The 15,351-nt window shown below is 42.0% G+C and overlaps 1 long non-coding RNA gene across 1 annotated transcript; it reads right to left on the bottom strand.

Annotated features, from left to right (window-relative positions):
* Window positions 1–1,261: 1,261 nt before the first annotated feature.
* On the bottom strand, window positions 1,262–11,387 carry LOC141574169 (uncharacterized). The gene is made up of 3 exons (XR_012500847.1): window positions 10,700–11,387; window positions 7,960–8,083; window positions 1,262–1,352 (listed from the first exon to the last, which is right to left on the bottom strand). It is a non-coding gene; the product is annotated as an uncharacterized LOC141574169 (long non-coding RNA).
* Between the last annotated feature and the right edge of the window lie 3,964 nt (window positions 11,388–15,351).

Raw genomic sequence — 15,351 nt, 5'->3', positions numbered from 1 at the left:
ATAATGCAGATGGGAAGACGCCGTGTTGGGAGCTAGGCTCGGGCCAGGCTACAGAACCTGAAGCTCCCAGCAAGTCCCCTCACCCAGGAACCTGGCCCACAGCCACTGCCTGGCCCTGTTCTATTTCTATGAGTGCTCATAGGAAAAAGCCAGGTACTCAGGGTCAGTGCGACTTGATTAAGAAATTCAAACTGGGATAGCCTTTTGATGGGGACTGTAACCTGGGAGTGAAACTGGCAGTGAAGTAAGGGAGGAAACATCTCTGGTTGTAAGAATATTTCTAGGGAAGAAGGTTCCCTGATGGGCTGGCATGGGAATCGCTGTGGTTGTGAGCCCCGTGTTGCACTGTTGCGTTGTGGGCAGGGAAGGAGAGAGGCTGTTCATACTGGTCATAGTCAATACAGTTTGTAAACAGCTGAGTTCTGTTCCCTCACAGCTCAGACACATGCAGGACATGAGGATGCTTAGCTAATGACCAACAGTTGGTATCAAAGGCCAAGAGTGGGGTGGGGAGGAGAGATGGGGCCACCTTCTGGAAGAACCGCTGCCCCAGGGGACCAGGAAGGTAGTGAATGATTGGGGATGCACAAAGGGTTTCTATGGCCTCATCAGGTAGTTCCTATTTTAAACTGATAGTCTGGAATATATGGTCAAATGCGGTGGAATGTCTGCTCTTATTTTAAGTTCTACAAACACTTAAACGGATAGATTTCTATCTCCATTATACATGCACTGCCGGGTGACCTTTATAGTCAATGTGAGGATCAAAAGAGTGAGTACTTATTAATGCTATTACCATGCTTCTACTGAATTAACACTTCAGCAACAGTATAACGGCCACGCTCCTTAACAACTGCCTCTGTAAGGGTCTTGTAAGTCACAAATAATAATTATAAAGAAAATATATTAAAAATAATAACAATTACAGTTACAACAACTATGTTGTTTATAACGATGATAGTGTTAGCATCTCCCTCTCATATTAAACAGTACCCAACACTAGATTCCTTAGGAAACAACGCCAATGCATTTTTGGACTTTTCTAAGTCTTCACCCAATGAAGCCTTTTTATTCACATTGGTCCACCAAAGCCAGAATTGCTGTTCCTTGCATGGTGGGCTGCCATGCTGCGATGTTCTGGGCTTTTTCTGGCACAATGCGTCTATACTGGGTAGTCAAGGTTCCACGTACCCACTCTGATTTCCAATATATTGTTCTCCAGAGCCAACAGAGGGGCCACTGGAAAGAGGCCATATATACTGTGGTGAACCCAAACTGAATACCTGTTGAAGGAATGGACACAAAACATGGAGTGGTGGATGGATGGAAGGACAACATAAATTCTTTTACTCCTGTAAAGAGAGAGGGGAAAATAGTGAACTAAATCCCAAAGAGAAAAGACATTCATGGTAATAATAATGTACAACAGTGAAAGAATCCAAACAAAAGGCAAATATAAAATCTCTGGAAAGAAGACTCATTACAACCTGTTTCTTTCACATATATACCCTTAGTAGAAATAACATACTTAAAAATCTTCAACCAAACATAATTATTTGCTCATAATAAACTTGGGAATCTTGAAGCAAATTATTCACTCTCAGTGTTGAAATAATACAATCTTGGAAGATGATTTGTATTTGAGGATTAAAAAAAGAATATTGTGGATGTATCTAACAATTTAAATAGAAATAAGAAATGTACCTTTGGGAAAGCTATGCACAGAGAATGTTGGAGGAAATACACTGAATATAGGCAAGTGAGCAAGCTCCCTTGAGTCTGGGAAAGTGAGTGCAGCACATTCAGAGAGTCTATGAAGTTATTACAAGTCACAGAAAGGTATGCAATTAAAGTGTCTTCCTAAGCAATATATTCTTCTTCAGGAATTTTTATCTTGATATTTCTATGGTCTGTGTGGTCACAGGAAGTCAAAGTTATGGTGGTGGCTTAGAAGTTCTTTTCTCTCTGTGTGTAATTTACAGGGCAATGCTACAGATGGGGCAGCAGAGATCTGTGGTAAGCTGTTCCATAGGGTGGGGGAGCGGTTAGAAATGATAAGGTCAGAGATCTAAAAGACTTTTAGACCCTCCCCTCCTAACTGGCAGACCTTTAAAGTAAACTAGCACAGGTATGTAACTAAGACAGTGGATGAGAGGCAAATTTATAGTCCCTTTAGTGTTACTGCTCAGTCAAGGGGTAGGGACCACTCTGGCCAGGAACGGCAAGACCGTGAATGGGGTGGATGGGTAGGAGGAGCTGACATTTGCTTCTGACCTGAGAGGCAGGCGTGTGTTGCAGAAAAGCCGACAGTGCTGGAAAAATGCAGTAGGTCCACAGCCCAAAAGGAGCTGTCATATTCAGGGAGGTCAGAGAGAAAGAACCAGAGTTAGTGACGCCACAGGGTCAGCAGCGTGGCAGCATTGATGTCAGTATCTGTGTCCATAACCCACCTAACCCTACATGAGCTCATCTGCCTACGGGGGCAGGTAAGTAGCAGAAATGCTTGGAGTGGGTGCAGCCACTGGCAAATTGGCAAGTGGACATCCTAAGGAAACGCAATGCTCACCATCACCATATTGGAAATAGGGCCTCACAGTGTCAGATCTCCTTCTTATTCAAGAGAAGCCAGAAATTAAGAGTTTATTAGCAATCAACCCAGATCAAAACCCAGAAAAAATATCATTTTATAATGACAAAGCAGGAACAGACTATTCAGAAATAAATTAATGAAAAATATTAAGAAGATTCTGATAAATGATTTAAAAAAAGAAAAAAAAAAGATGATTGAATGAACAGTAGAATGCACCACCCTCTTCAGTGGGCAGACTCAAATTTGGGGGACATAGAACATTTTTTCTCCAAAATAAATTTAGTATCTGAATGCAAATTTAGTTAATATTCCCAAATGGATTTAAGAAAAAAATCTGAAAGGTGATCCTAAATGTATTCCAGAAATATACCTATATATACAAATAAAGTAATGAGGAGGGATGTTTGAATTTGTAGTATTAGGGATATTCTGGAAAAGGATAAAACAGGACCAACACTAGGAAGTATTAATCTATGTTCATGGAAACAGTATAGAAATAGTGCACTGAGAGTATGAATGAAATACATTACATTTCAAGAATAGACGTGGATATTTATGAGATTTTAGTAATATTATAAAACTGACACTTCAAATCAGTGGATTCAAGTTCTGCAGTAATTAGCTAAATCATTGGAAGGCCTGGTAGACTGTCCTCATTTATGACATTAAAATAAATTCCAGATAATATTTTAATTAAAAAATAAAACACCAGAAATAACCCAACATGATTAAATCTGTTCAGATTTTCAAGCGAGAAGAACTTTCTAAAAAGCTTTTGGAACAAAGACCAAAAAGAGCAAAGGCCTAGCAACTCAGCAAGGCCAGAAACGCCCACTGTAAAACAAAACGAACCCTGGCCCAACCCTCTCTCTCGGCCCTGTATTGCTCTCTGATATGTTCTACACTTTCTTCTTCCCTTTAAAGTCCAGTTTCTTGGAGAAGTACCTGCGCTGAAGACTCCTCAGGGCTCAGAGCCCTGCATCCCCCACGGCCCTCATCGCAGCACTGAGACAGGAGTTGTACTGCCGGTGGCTGCGTGTTTCAAACTAGTCAGCATTTTCAGCTCGTGTTTATTTGATTACCAGTTAGCTTTTGCCGTGGACAAATATTTTCCTCTCAGGGGGATGTTTTCCCCCCTTAATTTTTGTTTTATTAAATAAACTTAAAAAGCCCAGACAGAAAAGTTTGTGTGCACATATGCACACACACAGATACACACAGATCTGTTTTTTAAAGTCTACCTAAGTATAGTCCTCCTCCTCCTTTTCCCCAGGCTTGGCAATTAAAGGTGGGCTTTAGCTCTTGCTTTATTGCCCCACACACCCCCCCTTTCTCACTATGCTCCTTTTAGTCAGTGTTCAAATCCCTCTTAAGCCAGGTTACAGCCTTCTCTGTGTTGCCTCAACTAGTTTCTCCCAACAGCTCTGCTATTCTTCTTTCTCTTGGTGGATTTCTCTTCTCCCATGTGCCATGTACATGGCCATTTTCCCCAGGGCCTCGTCCTCAATCCTCCACTTGGCAGGAATGAATCGCCCCCACGGCCTCACCCACAGCTCCTCTGAGCTCCTGACTGTTGAATCCAGCTTAACAACGGGCATCACTCCTCAGATGTCCCATAGACACTTTGCAATCAAAATGCCACACACAGAACCATCTCCTCGAAAGCATCTCCTCCCCTTACACTCCCACTGCAGATCCACTCTCCAGATGGGTCACTGGAAAGTCACCTCAGCAGCTCTGCAGCCCGCCGCCCCGGCCCTGTAGTCCCCTCTGCAGCAGTCACCACTTCTGCCACCCACGACTCTCTCCCTCTGCCCAGGGCCTCTCTGCAGGCGTGTGCCACTTATCTGGATTACCTGGGGTGGCCCCCGAAATATCCTTTCCCCCCAAAATATGGGCCTCCCCCCAAAAATGTTATTATCCATTCTGCTGCCAGTATAACCAGATCTACTTTAACATAATCATTATACAATTCTCTTGCTTACATATATTCCAATATAGCCCTGTTTCTTTAAGGATACATTCAAGTCTAATCACACAAGACCCATCGTGACAGTGGCCTTGTGCACCTGATATTCCCACCTGTGGATACTTTGTTCTAACCCTACTTGTTGTTCTTCAGTCTGGCCAAGCCGCTTCATGCCGCGTACTCTTATATGTCTCTACCTCTCTGCATGAAGTGTCCACTCCCTCTACCACACATTAGAGAGCTAACTTCCTTTCACCTTTCAAAATTCAGTTCAAATATTCCCAGCTCTATGAAGTCCAATGTGTGTTCACCTGCTTAGGAATCCATCAACTACTCGCCAAGTCTCGCCTGCCCTGCGGAGTGCAGACACCAAGTCTTACCTGTCTTGGTCTCCTCAGCAGTTGATACAGTGTTTGGCATAGCAGGTGCTCAGTGTTTGTTGGATAGATAAATGAATGAATCAGTAAAGAGATGAGAGGTCTACAATCCCCCCCAGTTACTCAGCTGCCATTTTGGAAAGTTCATTCTGTGGAGTTAAGGAAATGTCAGTGCAGGTGGTGGGCAGACAGAACAGAGGTGAGGGCGTGGGGGAGAAAGGCCTGGTCCTGGAGAGCGCAGGAGAGGCGTGGGTGGGAGAGCACTGGAGAGAGAGGGAATGGAGGGGGCGGGTGCAAGGAGATGTTGAAGAACAACTGATATTAACTGCAGTAAATTAAATGGAGAACATAATATATGAAGGGAAGATCAAGTTAACACAGCAAGGGTGGAAAAGGCAGTACCAGAGACGAAGAGCTCTCACTTCATCACTCACTGCATTTCACTTACGGCACCCGCCCTCTGGGAAGGCAGCGCCAAGTTCTTGAGAGACTGGTGTTTGTGCTGTGGGTGCTCTAAGTACAAAACGGTATCTTATGGCTTCCAGATTTTAAGACTGATAGATTATTTCTCTTATGTCCCGTGTCTGAGTTCTCAAACAGCAGGATCTTTTGCTTCTGGGGGTGAGCTATTGTGGTTAATAACTCAGGGTTACTCCAATAATCTCAAAGGACAGTGGGGAAATCACTAGAACAAATAAAAGAGAAATTTCACTCAGAAAAAAACATATGCCCTATAGAACCTTGTGGGGGCCTTGGGGACAATGTTACCGCCAACTCATCTAACAGTTGTATGTGAGTGCATTGAAACTCCAAGCTCAAGTCACTTAAACACGTATGAGAACCAGGGTCCAGGCTGTGGTGCTTCAGACATGCACGGGAAGATGAAAAGCCTGACTATTGCCTCCGACAGGATCAGTCCAGACGGGGAGCGCAATGGACACAGACATGATCACGCACCATCAAGGCAAGAATCAACTGCAATTCATGCTTAGAGAGGAGAGCAGAAAATCTCTAAAAAGTTGAGGGTTTGCTGCCAAGGCTTGGCAAGAGCCCTTCCAGGCAGAAAAGCAGAGAAAGATACTTCTGGCGAAGGAGACTAGGGATGGTGGCAGGGTGCGAGGCCTAAAGAAGCAAGGGTGGAGGGCTCCAGGGTCATCTGTCAGAAGCTGTTCCCCTTCAGCGGCTAAGAGGCCTAACTAAAAAGGCAGGTGTGGTGTCATTAATGATCATGGGGAAAACTGGGAAGAGGAAACTGAGGTCAGGAGATCACCACCAAAGGCACTTTATTTGAGAGGAACAAAAATAATTCAAAAAGCACTTGGAAATCCTATCTCCCATGAACGAAAAGAACACAAAATAAGTTTCACTCCAGCGTTGAATACAGAATAACAGACTGCCTACTCTCAGAAATGGATTGAATTTTCTAATTCGTTAGGGATTATTTAGAGAATAGGAAAACGAATAAATCTGAACAATCTCTCTACAATAGCTGTTACTCCATCCTGTTATGTAGGGTAGAGTTAGGCTGAATTATTTAATTAGTATTTTAATGAGACTATAAAGTTCTAAAAGTCCTATCAATTTCTCCCAAAAGCGTACAACTTTTCCTTTCAATGACCTTTATTTGACTTAACTAGAACAATAACTATTTTCCAAGGCTTTTTTCGTGTGTGTTAAAATACCAAATGATATGCTGCCCTCAGAATGTTGTTGTTATTATTAATGCTGATAATAGCCCCAATAAGAAATATTTACAATTATGACTCATTTTGGAATAACAGGTCATTGGATTAAAGTCCTTTTGAAAATAAGCAGAAAAAACGAACATAATTTCTACACCAGGGACAGGAGCTGCACCCTTAATCGAACCTGGTCACTAAGCACAACAAAAGCAAAGATGAAACTCAAATCAGACACCAGGCCACAAAGCATAGCTGACTGAAGATGACACAAAATGACCTTTCATTCACCGAGGGAATCAGATGCGTTTCTATGTATATTATATATTTTAAAAGCAATTATTTTATATATATAGCACGTAATTTAGGAAAAAGAAAACTCCCTCTTTCTGTAGACTTATAAACAAGAAGCCCAATGGGGTGTCTTGCAGACATGAACCGGCATGTATAAATGCAAAGCCTATTGACAAAAATACTTTCCTGTCTCCTAAGCTTAAAAAAAAAAAGTAATTCAAGGCAGTGGTGAGCTCAAAGGTCTCAGATACAAAACGTGCACATCATCAGCCTTCTAGTAGATAAAAGTGCGCCATGCATAATAGAAAAGATGAAGTTTCCTATGGAAATCTATTTTGAGATGCAACAATTTAAAGGCAACCGAGAGCTCAAAACCAAGTTCAAACAAAGAGAAACAAAGGCCAAGCAAATTTACAGAAATGGACAAAGACATTGGAGAAGGAGGGGATCTGTGTTCTACCAATACCCCAGATCAGCAAATTCATCCTGAATTCAAGCCAGTGATGTGCCATGAGGTGACTCAAGGAACCAGGCTGAAACCATCGGCCAGAAGAAATAGGAAAAATGTCAAAGGCAGGTGTGAGGTGTGGAAGGGGTGACCCTGTGACCCTTGCTGCCATGAGGCAGGATGCTCTTGCGGGCTTTCTGCACAGGCTGGCGGGCTCACATGACTCTGTTTAGAAGGATATCAGCCAACAGCTGTGCCACACGGGCTGCAGCCCGTGCTGAGTCACATCTAGTAACGGTTCTGAGTTCATCCTTAGACGACATGACCAGAAGGATCTGAGAATCAATGATGGAGAATTACCTGAATGAGTATTCCATTTCATTCCTTGGCAGTAAACCTTCAGCTTTGTACAACATAAATATTGACAAAGATATACACAGGCAACCTATTTGAAAGCCTGACTGCATAATTGCATCTAATTGAGAAAAGCGGGATCCGTTTCGGTATGCTAGGTCTTTGTTTGGCTCGGTAACCGATGCTTCTGAGACCCAAAGCATATTCTAGTATAACCGACAGCACAGAAATCCCCACTGATGACTTACTCATTTCAGGGTATTCATAAAATAACCCCAGTTTGCCCGTTGGATACAGATGGTTGTCCCATTCCCATCGTGGGGTGGTCTGTTCTGCTCCCGAAACTGTGGCATCATTAGATTCATGACCCATCTGTCAAACAGATCAAATTATAAAGCAAGATATTATCAGACCAAGGTCATAAAATTATTACTGACATTTCAAGCTGAACACATCATCTTCCCAAGAATTTAATTTCTTGTTTTCAGGATAAATTTCTTTTTATTGCTGCCTACCTACACTCAAGTATTGTGAAAACTAGTCCTGACTACGTACCTTGTGTTTACCAAAATTGTAACGACTACTACTACTTTATCTCCTACCTCCTTTTCAGGTGGGCACTTTAGCTTTTAGAAGATACCTACCCTCATTTTTTTTTCCTCCATTTCTCTGCTATTATCCACCATGGCATTTCCAGTTTGTAAATTGTCAGAGAAAATAAGTAAAAGAAAGAAATACAGGGTCGGTGAGCTGGTGATAAGTGCTGAGAGGAAAATAAAGGAGGGCGAGGAATGTGTGGTAGGGAGGAGTGTGGATGGGGCAAGTGACCTTTGAATAAGGCAAAGACGGAGGCAAAGGGGTGGGCAGAGGGAACAGTGATCACAGGCCTTGGGGTCCCTCACGCTGGACAGACAGCATGGAGGCTGGTGTGGGCCAGAGTGGATAGGAAATAAGTGGTGGTTTTGGGGGGTGGAGCCTTAGAGGCTGCCGTGAGGATGTTCATTTTTCCCTCTGAAGGAATTGTGGAACCATAGAGGATCACTGAGCAGAAAAGTGATACTCTACCGTTGGATCGAACAGGTCCAAGACCCTAATTTCAGCTGAACAAATCAAGGGCCAAAGAAGTGACATGCCACCTCAAATTCAGTGCAGAGCTTGAAAGAAACAGCCTCGACTCGCAGCCCAGTGCTCTGCACCCTTCTGGATGTTGTCCCACAGAGCTGTCTCTAAGGTTAAATTTTTTCCTCACTCAGAGGCTTGTGGGACAACTGAATGCTTCCCCCTTTTTCAAATGGCAATTTGTCCTGAAAGGAATTCGGAGTTGGCAGTGAAACAAGGCATGGACCTGTAGACTACAGAGCTGTTGTTCCTGAAAGCAACAGCTGGCGCGTGGTTTACTCGTGGAGTTCAGCAGAAGAGACAGAGCAACAACAGACAACTTAGCATCTGGCGGAGCTTCGGCTGACTGCACTGCACGTTTGGATGGATTTCAATTTTGGACAGTGAGGCGTCTTCACACGAAAGGCAGGTGTATACATCATACATGCCCACACGTCTGTATGCACACACACGTGGACACACACAGAGTATATGATGTGACTTGTAAAGAGCTTCCCCTGCTAGGTTTCCCACTGCCTCTGATCTCAGCGTTAACCTTTCCCTGGCCATGCTCCCAGGGTTGCTACGAGATTTCTTTGCAATGGAACATGCCCTTCGCTTCACAAACTTTCCCCAATTCTTTCAATGACATTAGGGGAAGAGCAGGGAGCTCTGGGAAGGGGTGGGGATAAGGACTCGAGATACCCCTGAATCTGAATCCACACTTCATGGCTTATTTGTTATTTAACTTTATTTACATTCAAAATGCAGTTGTTGCAGATCTCAGAAGTTGATTTACACTCACTGCTGTGGCAGAATGTTGCGGTCAGTAGACCCACCACTGGATCCTCTTATTCAACACGTCCTTCCAATAATTCAGATATTACTGTATCACAAATGCCCATTTCTATATTTTGATACCTGCTTTTCAGTATAATTATCTTCCTTCTTTATTCTCTAAATCTTATGATTTTTAAACATTTTTCTGAGAAGTGTTCCACAGGCACTTTACATATGATAAGTTGATAAAGAGATCCTGGAGCACAAAACCACATTTAAATCCTGAGATAAACTCAACTGTGCCGTTTACATGGATAGGTTTAGTCTGCTTCCTTTGTTACTTTGTTTAGTAATTTTTGTTTCAAACAAGATCCTACTGTATAGCACAGGGAACTACATTCAATAACTTTTAATAGCCTATAGTGGAAAAGTATATGACAAGGAATATATATATATATATATATATGTATGTATATGTGAATCACTATGCTGTATACCAAGAATTAACACAATATTTTACACCAACTATACTTTCAACAAAAAATGTTGAAATAAAATTGGGAGGTGAAACTTCGACTGCCCAGGCTGCTGTCAAGATGAAACGATTCAAAGCAGGCCAGGTATTAGCAAACCCCCTAACACATCAAAACCCCATATGGGATCTTCTTTTTGAGCAGCACAGGCTAACCAGCTGTGGTCACCTGTAAATAAGGTTGAAGTCACTTAGACCCTTGGCTTGGGAACGCCGTGGCCACCGGGGTGGGGGTCACTGCAGCACCTACGAGAATGACGGGGACAGCCTGCTCCTGACGCCGCTCCCCAGGCCGCAGCCCGGAGCACTGCAGTCAGGTCTGAGGTCCGGCCGGGAGCGCACAGCTCCACAGCCACTCGGAGCCCTGCGGTGCGTGTGGAGCTGGGACCGCGCTCGTCCATCACCCTTCCAGGCACCCAGACTCGGGAGTCCCCTGGGGGAATTTTTCTCTGCCTCATAATTCCTGTCTCAGCCTCTTGTGGAATGCGGTCCATGCCCAACGGAAGCAGGGCTTTAACCCTCCGGGACCCAAATCCATCACGGTTTGGATCCAGGATGTAACTTCCATGTTAACTCACCTGGTGCTCCCTTCTTGTGCTGAACTGCCCTCCCCCGTCGATGACATTAGGTCGTATTAGAAGTCCCGACTTGCTTGTCCTTAGCTAAGACTCTGAGCCTCTTGCTCAGTCTTCCTGACTGGAACCACTCTTCTGTGGCAGAAAAGCTTGGGCTGTCGGCAACCCATCATTGTCCTCGGTCTTTTGGGTTTTCTGTTGGTTTATGGTTCTCATGCAGGGATACCAATTTGCACATGAGAAACACCTGTAGACATTTTAAAAAATACAGACACTGGATCCTCCCCACTCTTCAGCCAAGGCTGGAAGCTTTCTCCCTCTAGCAGGGGTTACACAATAATTTGCTTGGGAATTGACCACACATATTGGCATAATCATGGTAAATTGCCCTTTACTCAGTGCTTCCCACGTGGCATTTTCTACTTCATGTTGTCTTTGTACGTTCATTATCACATTTAATCCCTGAATTATAGATAATCACCATTTCTTTTGAGGACACTCCTACTTGCTAATCTTGAATACAAGTATCTTTGATTCTCTTAATCTATTTCATTCCTGAGTTTCCTGTTCCTGGATTTAAAGAGTGAATTATGGACACATGTATTTAAGATTCTCTTAATATATCTATCTGACTCATCCTCTAACCAAATCATATCTGGAGAAGAGAGATTTTCTCTTTTAAATATTTGCATTTTCTTACTATATAGTAGTGAGTACACACGGTGGAAAATGTAGAAAGCATATAAAGTAAGAAAATTACAGCCATACATTATCTAAACACCAAAGGACAGTGCTATGTCATGTTGGGCATTTAACCATTTTTCTTAATATTTTATCATAAAATTTCCCTAGGGCAAGTTACTTAACCCTGGAATTGTACTAGACTTTTGTCAAGTACAGGATAACATTCCCAGAAATGACCCCAACATCAAAATAGTACGTGAGGCTGGGAAGGCCATAGGGTACTCAGCTTATTCTCTGAGTCCTACAAAGAATGCTGTTAATTCACTGATGTTACTCATTCGATGCCTGTGAGTCACTCACTCACTCAGCTGGCTCGGACTGAGACCTACTTTATACCAAGTGCCGATCCAAGTGCTGGGGAGACCCCAGAGAGAGCCTGGATCACGGCATCACTGTCCTTCTTCATTTGCTCCCAGAATCCTACTCAACAAACCCACATGGGATTGGGGGGTGGAGGCAGGTGAGATATGGTAAAATTCATTTCATTATGTTCCTTTAGACATATTTAAATAGCATGAAAATAGTCACTAACTTTGATAAGTTTTCTTTTCCCTTCCTATGTATTTTTGAGGATGGGTATAGTTTTGGGGCAGCAAGAGTAATTGATAGATCTTTAGTATGTTAGGATTTTATATGAAAAATTAAGAAGGAAACTGGCACCTTATACAAAGAGAAGAGGCAGTGAGGAAAACACAAGCCACCCTCAAACTTGGCTACCATTCAGAATTTCCGGTATTCAAAAAAGGGAAACATAATTCAAAATATTTTCCGTAAATATTTTAGCCCAGAGTAGAAATACATGTAGGCAAAGTTCAGCTCACTGGAACCTACAACAATGTGCTTACTTAAGCGAAGGTATAAACAGACCACAGATACTATAATGCATCCTTTACTTTAAACTAGTTAATGTGAGCAAGTTTCATTTCACATGAATTGCTCAGTACCAATTTAGGAAATATATCCTTCTTGATTGGTAAAAATAGCTCACTGATAACCAGATTCAATAAAATTTAGTGTTAAATAATTAACCTATTTCCTTCAGGAAATGCTTTTGAGTAATCTGAGTTAAGTATTTCCTCTATCTGATCTATTTCTTTTCACAGAGAAAAGTAGTATTATTTGCACATGAGCTACTTTTACTCCTCTGGAGAAATCTGACTGTGAGCTCAGGGTAAGAGTTGTCTACTGCACAGTAGGGAAAAAAAAGATTCATTTCACAGCAAAGATCAGAATCTTTTTTTTGAGGGGCATGGTGAGCTGGGGGACAAGGGAAATGCCTTTGTTTAGAGACAGACCACAGTAATCCATCCTGAAGCTGAAAGATGAAGACCTTGTGAAGAAATGTGGAAGGACACACTGACACACAAATGTGTTCACTCTGCAAAAACAGAAAGAAGGAAAGAAAAAATAATTTAACTGCCCTATAAAGAGAATGGACAGAAAATTGGTAATAAGGGAGAGTGAAGGAAAGTTAGGGAAGGGAGGAGAAACAGTGAAAGGGAACTTGGATGCGGTGGACAGAATAGCAGGTTTCTGGAGCTTACAATGAAGGATGATAAGAAAAAAAGTAAAGTTTAAAAAAAGTTACAAAGTTTAAAATAGTTTAAAAATTAAAAAATGAAGTTAAAAAATAATTTTTTTTATAGTGGCATGGAAGATTTTAAAATGATGGAGGTTTTTATTTCAAAATTCAAGTTGTTTGAGTTTCTCCTCCATGCTCCAAACAACAGTAAGAATTGCTTGTGTAATTGGTTTTGGGGGACACCACAGAGAGTGGTGAGCAATGCAGTTAGGTTGGCCAGGAGCAGAATGATTTTGTGGAAGGCAAGACAGAAGAGAGATCAACAGTTTCATGAGGACAGAAACTCAAAGCCAGAAATTATCTTAAAAAGCTTAGTGTGGTGGGCAGAAAAATGTTCCCCCCCAATATGTCTATGTCCTTATCACCAGAAAATAGGAAGAGGTCAGTTTCCCTTGCAAAGGGGGTCTATGATTTCAGATGCGGTTAACGTTGCTAACCAGCCTTCTCTAAGAGAGACGAGCTGGATTATAGAGGTGAGCCCATTGTAATCACCAGGGTCATTAAAGTAGGAAGAGGGAGACAGAAGAGGGGAGAGAGGAGAGGAGATTTGACCACAGGATCAGAGTCAGAGGCACACAACCATGCTGACCTTGAGAGAAGGAAAAGAGGTCACAGGCCAAGAGACGTAGGTGGCCTCTGGAAGCCAGAAAAGTCAAAGATACAGATTCCCCTGAGGCCTTCAGAAACAGCCGTGCCAATATTTTGACTTCAGCAGGCTCCTGCGTTCAAGAACCCTACAAGGTTAAATTTGTGTTGTTTAGTGGAGACTATTTCTTTTTCTTCCTACTACCATGTCATTTGGGGATACTTGTTACAACAGAAAGTGAATACACTAAGCTCCTTGAAATGTTCAGAAATTGCAGATAACACTGGAATGTCCACTTTGATATGGGGTAGGGCTTATGTGAAAATCCAAAGGACAGTGTGACCTTTGCTAACATCTGCTTTTCTCATTTTTAGGAAGAGAACAGTAAGTCAAAACCTCTGTAGTTATTATTTTAGACAAGTGTCTCTTAAAACATTATGTAGCCCTGTGCCTTAGGACACCAAGAGAGTCTCTGTTCTTAGAAGAACATGAATTCCATGAGATAGGGTGTTACATCTGAGTCCCACAGTGGTCTCTTATTGGCAATGAGAACTTGGGCAAATCATTTACCCTCTTTAAGCCACAGGATCTTCATTTGAAAAGGAAGATAAGAATAAGGATTGTTTGGGTGATTAAATTGTACACACACACACACATATATGTACAACATTTAATACAGTGACTAACACATACTAGGCACTCAACAAATTCCTGTTATGGATTTTTAAATGCATGTATAAAAGGAGGAGAAAGTTGCGGGAAGTTGTGGGAAAACTTAGTTCATGGCCCCAAAAAGGGCCATCTCTCAAAGGGCTCTGATCAGTCAGTCCCCAGTGATGGGCTAATAAGCAGAAACTATAGCACTTGAGGATTTAATTTAAACATAAAAAGGAAGGAATTTAAACATAATTATTAAACAGGAGGTATGTTTACACTGTTGGCTGGATCATCTTATCTGGAGAGCTTTAATAAGCAGAGAGTCTCCCCTGTTTTACAGATGGGCATGCAGGAAAATTACTTGGATGGGTGGGCCGTTCTCACCCCAAGATCACATGACTTAGTACTCACGGAAGTAACACCTCTTGTATGTTATTCCAGATGGAATGTCCTCCCAGGATTATTGTCAGCTGCATCATCAGTTCAAGGAGACAGCCACCTGGGTCACACTGGAATATTAGAAAGAAAATCTCATTTAAATTTTAGATAGCTCTAACATGAAATAAAGTCATTATTTTATGCCTAAAAAAATCTAAGGAACAGAGAGTAAAGACACTCTTCATTGGGCAACTAAGAGAAAATATGAAACAGGTTAGACTGTCCGAACACAAAGCTGTATTCACACGTCTTCATTTCTGTATTTTCACAGCCAATACACCAGATCTCCAGGATAACTCACAAATCTGCCATTAAAGAATGTGATGTAGAAACACGAGGAGTAGTATTTGACAAACTGGAAGAAGAACACCTTCATGGCTAGGTTTTTCCCACAGTCAGTCTGGTCCTTGGGATCTCTGCAGCTAGAATAAAGAAAAGTTAAGTCTGTAAAACTGTGAACAGCTTTGAGACCATAATCAAAGCCACGGACACATGAGTTAACAAGCTAAATATGTATATATATATATATACACAATTCACACTTTTTTCATATAAGCTGTTTTGTATTCCTTAAAATAGCTACTATGTTAATTCCAACTGTACACACTGTTGTAAGAGTTTCTCCCACTATGAATGCAATATCACACA

The sequence above is a fragment of the Camelus bactrianus genome, chromosome 20 (genome assembly GCF_048773025.1).
Source record: "Camelus bactrianus isolate YW-2024 breed Bactrian camel chromosome 20, ASM4877302v1, whole genome shotgun sequence".
NCBI lineage: Eukaryota > Metazoa > Chordata > Mammalia > Artiodactyla > Camelidae > Camelus > Camelus bactrianus.
This window is presented reverse-complemented; position numbering and strand designations above follow the sequence as displayed.